Source organism: Procambarus clarkii, chromosome 46, assembly GCF_040958095.1.
Source record: "Procambarus clarkii isolate CNS0578487 chromosome 46, FALCON_Pclarkii_2.0, whole genome shotgun sequence".
Lineage (NCBI taxonomy): Eukaryota > Metazoa > Arthropoda > Malacostraca > Decapoda > Cambaridae > Procambarus > Procambarus clarkii.
In genome coordinates this window covers 9,689,088-9,695,223 of record NC_091195.1, presented here as the reverse complement: position 1 = coordinate 9,695,223, position 6,136 = coordinate 9,689,088, and positions in this window count along the sequence as shown.

The following is a 6,136-nucleotide window of genomic DNA, read 5'->3' as shown; positions in this document are numbered from 1 at the left end:
AACTTAATTTAGTACTTAAGGAAATCTCGATTTAACCTATAACCGTCCCGTCCCGGCCCGCCCTGTCGCTTCTCCAAGCCTAGGTAACCACATCCACCTAGATCCCGACAGTACCAAATAATCCTGTCCTTCGCGGTCAACGGTTAGACTAGATAGCGGAACAACCGACGGATCTAACTGTCCGACACCACCGTTATTCCGTTGCTAGAGAATCTACTACGCCATCCCTCAGTGAACTCTTGGTACCTTCATGGCTGTACCGTAAAAATCTAGCGATTGGGTCGCCTACCACGCCCTCGGGGATAATAATTAGCGTCCTAATACTTCCCCGCCCCGACAATTCGACACCTAGAATTGTTGCTGCGAAAACCACCACGCAGCACCCTTGTCCGTAGTTGCAGAGGGTCGAGAAAATAATACCCTGTCCAACTACCCAAGGCGGCCTCCACGCTAAACTGCCTGCTTAGCGCATACGCTTACTGTATATACTTGAACTTCCCAGCCCGCACGACCCTAGAATCGCCTACTCTATGCGAATCGCACCACATAGGATTACCGTCGACTCTATCTCATGGGCCCCGGCTGCACCCTCACCACATAACATAACCGAACGGACAGGCGCGTGAGGCTTCAATAATCGTCAAGAAATTATTGAAACACCGCTGCTACCATTGTAACGACCGCTTTCCCTGTGGTAATAACCGCGGCCTCTATTGTAATAACCCGATGTCCCCCAGTGTTAATCCTGTTATCTTGTTATCTCTCGTGATCGTAATATACGCTCTCTGTTGTACATCTCTGTCTCTCTCCACTCAATACCCCAGCTTAACACTGTTACAGTCCAGTATGACCCCTCACTGGACTGCCACGTATGTAAGAGGAATATTAAATGAGGAAGATACACCAAGGACAAGGGTTGTTAGTTTAAAAAAAAACAAATAACAAAACACATTTACACTGCCACCACCTTCCCGACCAACCATACCTGAATGTGTCAATCACCGATCCCCCAGGAAGGCAAGGAATCAGTAACCATGGGACTCCGGGTAATATGAATTTCAGTAATAAATTTGGGAAAATTAGTTTGTGTAATTTACGTTACTTATTTGAATCCAAGGGCAACTTTAGTATCTATTAATAGTAGGAGAACATGGGGGCTTCCAATACAACACCTAAAAATGACAAAGTAGCAAAATATATCAAAGGGGAGTTAAGTGAATACCACTGGACAAGCTATACAATTCATTTTATGAAACATGTAAATTAAGACAATTTGAACACATAACCTATTCTATTTTCCCTAGAGGCACAATGGATATTTATTGAGGGCACGAAACTCAACGTGCTACTATACCTTAAATACCCGCACTACGGCCACGATGTTGATGGCTGCCCTCAGCCCCGAGGATACGGGCTTGCGGCCCTGTTCCTAATACACTCCCAAGACACACTGATGAAATTTAGTTTTTCCAACTTATTGCTGGGAAGGATTGCTCCTCCCACCATCTAATACAGCCCCAGGGCTCCACCCATTATTTTGGCCCTGGCCAACCATTTAACACGTAGGCCTGAGGTCTGGCTCTCTAGGGTCAATAAGGACTTGGCCCTTATCTCAGGCCAATCACCTTCACTGATCTGTCGTGGAAAGCTACATGAATTTCTGAAGATTGAGTCAGCTCTCCCCAGCTAGAGAACGGGGACAAGGCGCGTCTATGGAGCCCAGACACCTGCGAGCAATGTTTACAAAACTGATAATTTATGTTCAAGCCTGTCTCCTCTAAGATAGGAGTAGGGACATTTGACTCTGCCTGGTATGGGGAAGGCCGCTGCTGAGAGGGACAGAGAGGGATGAGAGGGGGTGGAGAGGGAAATATCTGAGTGGGGAAGTTGAGTGGGAGAAGCCAAGGTATCCACGACCACCCTACCCTCAGGTCAACCTCTTGACCCTGACAAATGGGCGACAGGGGGGGGGGGAAGAGGAGGAGACGAATGACGGCCAAGGGGAGGGGAGAAGGAAGGAGGGGAGAGGGAGAAGGAAAGGAGGGGAGAAGGGGAGGGAAAAGAGGGGAGAAGGGAGAACCAATGATCTGAGCCCCAGATCATTACATCCCAGCCATCTCTGGGACACCCAGCATCTTGCCACAGAGTATCCCAGCCATCTCTGGGACACCCAGCATCTTGCCACAGGGTATCCCAGCCATCTCTGGGACACCCAGCATCTTGCCACAGAGTATCCCAGCCATCTTTGGGGCACCAAGCATCTTGCCACAGAGTATCCCAGCCATCTCTGGGACACCCAGCATCTTGCCACAGAGTATCCCAGCCATCTCTGGGACACCCAGCATCTTGCCACAGAGTATCCCAGCCATCTCTGGGGCACCAAGCATCTTGCCACAGAGTATCCCAGCCATCTTTGGGACACCCAGCATCTTGCCACAGAGTATCCCAGCCATCTCTGGGACACCCAGCATCTTGCCACAGGGTATCCCAGCCATCTCTGGGACACCAAGCATCTTGCCACAGAGTATCCCAGCCATCTCTGGGACACCCAGCATCTTGCCACAGGGTATCCCAGCCATCTCTGGGACACCCAGCATCTTGCCACAGAGTATCCCAGCCATCTCTGGGACACCCAGCATCTTGCCACAGGGTATCCCAGCCATCTCTGGGACACCAAGCATCTTGCCACAGAGTATCCCAGCCATCTTTGGGGCACCAAGCATCTTGCCACAGAGTATCCCAGCCATCTTTGGGACACCCAGCATCTTGCCACAGAGTATCCCAGCCATCTCTGGGGCGCCCAGCATCTTGTCCCACAGTATCCCAGCAATCTCTGGGACACCCAGCATCTTGCCACAGAGTATCCCAGCCATCTCTGGGGCGCCCAGCATCTTGCCACAGGGTATCCCAGCCATCTCTGGGGCACCCAGCATCTTGCCACAGGGTATCCCAGCCATCTATAGGGCACCAAGCATCTTGTCCCAGAGTATCCCAGCCATCTCTGGGGCAACCAGCATCTTGCCACAGGGTATCCCAGCCATCCCTGGGACACCCAGCATCTTGCCACAGGGTATCCCAGCCATCTCTGGGACACCCAGCATCTTGCCACAGAGTATCCCAGCCATCTTTGGGACACCCAGCATCTTGCCACAGGGTATCCCAGCCATCTCTGGGACACCCAGCATCTTGCCACAGAGTATCCCAGCCATCTCTGGGGCACCCAGCATCTTGCCACAGAGTATCCCAGCCATCTCTGGGACACCCAGCATCTTGCCACAGAGTATCCCAGCCATCTCTGAGGAACCCAGCATCTTGCCAAAGGGTATCCCAGCCATCTCTGGGACACCCAGCATCTTGCCACAGGGTATCCCAGCCATCTCTGGGACACACAGCATCTTGCCACAGAGTATCCCAGCCATCTCTGGGGCACCCAGCATCTTGCCACAGGGTATCCCAGCCATCTCTGGGACACCCAGCATCTTGCCACAGAGTATCCCAGCCATCTCTGGGGCACCCAGCATCTTGCCACAGAGTATCCCAGCCATCTCTGGGACACCCAGCATCTTGCCACAGGGTATCCCAGCCATCTCTGGGGCACCCAGCATCTTGCCACAGGGTATCCCAGTCATCTCTGGGGCACCCAGCATCTTGCCACAGGGTATCCCAGTCATCTCTGGGGCACCCAGCATCTTGCCACAGGGTATCCCAGCCATCTCTGGGACACCCAGCATCTTGCCACAGAGTATCCCAGCCATCTCTGGGACACCCAGCATCTTACCACAGAGTATCCCAGCCATCTCCGGGGCACCCAGCATCTTGCCACAGGGTATCCCAGTCATCTCTGGGGCACCCAGCATCTTGCCACAGGGTATCCCAGCCATCTCTGGGGCACCCAGCATCTTGCCACAGGGTATCCCAGTCATCTCTGGGGCACCCAGCATCTTGCCACAGGGTATCCCAGTCATCTCTGGGACACCCAGCATCTTGCCACAGGGTATCCCAGCCATCTCTGAGGAACCCAGCATCTTGCCACAGGGTATCCCAGCCATCTCTGGGACACCCAGCATCTTGCCACAGAGTATCCCAGCCATCTCTGGGACACCCAGCATCTTGCCACAGAGTATCCCAATGATATATGAAATTTGGAATGCTTTAATGTGACAATTCCAACCAGGCAAACTTCTTCTATTTATACAAAAGGATTCTCTCTCCTCTTCCTTAACTAACACTGACATGACAGACGGAAAAAAACAGTAACTGAAACGGTTTTGATAGATATTACACTGAAGATTTGTGTTGAAAGTTGCAATGATTTTATCTTGAGGTTATCTTGAGATGATTTCGGGGCTTTTAGTGTCCCCGCGGCTCGGTCCTCGACCAGGCCTTCACCCCCAGGAAGCTGCCTGTGACAGCTGACTAACACCCAGGTACCAATTTTACTGCTAGGTAACAGGGGCATAGGGTGAAAGAAACTCTGCCCATTGTTTCTCGCCGGCACCTGGGATTGAACCCAGGACCACAGGATCACAAGTCTAGTGTGCTGTCCGCTCAGCCACCGGCCCCAACTGGTGTGTGTGTGTGTGTCTGTCTGTCTCTCTCTCTCTCTCTGTCTAACTGGCTGGCTGGCCGTCTAACTGGTTGTCTAACTGGCTGGCTGGCCGTCTAACTGGTTGTCTAACTGGCTGGCTGGCTGTCTAACTGGCTGGCTGGCTGTCTAACTGGCTGGCTTGACTGGCTGTCTAACTGGATGACAGGTTTTCTAGCCGGCTGCAGCTTGCTCGCTGTGTGTATATCCAATCAAAGACCCCCAATGGCGTATCTTCCTCCAGCTGGGGGAACCAACCCGAGCCCTTCCTACACACGCCAGACATCTGCTCTCCCATATTGAGGCGCACTTGTATCCTCCCCCCCCCCCCCACACCCCCATAACCCAATCACTTCACATGCCCTACGAAGCGCCCATAGCACCGCTCAACCAGGCCGACATGCGTTACACTAACAAAGCTATTCAACTATCACCAATTTTAACGTGAATTGCGTAATTTCATATTAATATTTAAACAATGTTTAAACACTCAACAATATTCATATAATATATGAATATTATAAAATTTTCTGTTAAACAGACACTCGAAGTTTTTCCAGGTCAGCAATGGTGACTTTTTCCCAGTTTAAATGTTTTAAGGTTGGTTACTGTTCTCACTGTCAGCAGCAACAGTTCAACAGTGAGGTATAGTGACGGTGTCTATGACAGGAAAATGTCAGGAAAGGTTGTCACAATCACTGAGTCTTATACCCTCAGATGTAACTAGTTAGGTCATCTTCAATGATTTTTTTTTTTTAAATAAGACTTTCCTCTCCTGTCACTTAAAGAAAAGTCAAAGTAATATTAAACTTTGCATAGACAGTATCGATCATCATATGCAAATCTTTTGTTATATTTTAAAAGCCTAAGTTATCTTGCAACGATTTTAAGTTTTTCTTAATTTATTTCTATCAACATTTTTTTATCATCGGAAACTAGGTAATGTTGCACTTGAGTGTTGTATCAACATGGTTTATATATACGGTAAACAAGACAGGTCTCAAGCCAGAGTCCTGAGGACCATTGACAACTATGGTAATGTTGCACTTGAGTGTTGTATCAACATGGTTTATATATACGGTAAACAAGACAGGTCTCAGGCCAGAGTCCTGAGGACCATTGACAACTATGGTAATGTTGCACTTGAGTGTTGTATCAACATGGTTTATATATACGGTAAACAAGACAGGTCTCAGGCCAGAGTCCTGAGGACGATTGGCAACTATGGTAATGTTGCACTTGAGTGTTGTATCAACATGGTTTATATATACGGTAAACAAGACAGGTCTCAGGCCAGAGTCCTGAGGACCATTGGCAACGTTTACCACTCGGATTTGTCTTACTCTGTTTCTGTTGAAAAAGTCATATCATATACCACTAGCAAGTTACAAACAATAATACAATAGACTTCAGAGAATGAGCGAAAATAAAAGTGTTAATATTGTTTAAACTTATATGTTGCTTTATTTCCGATAATGCATGTATTTACTTTAATACTTGCAGTACTGAACTATAAAAAGCATAGTACAGTACTACTTACAGTATCAAAGG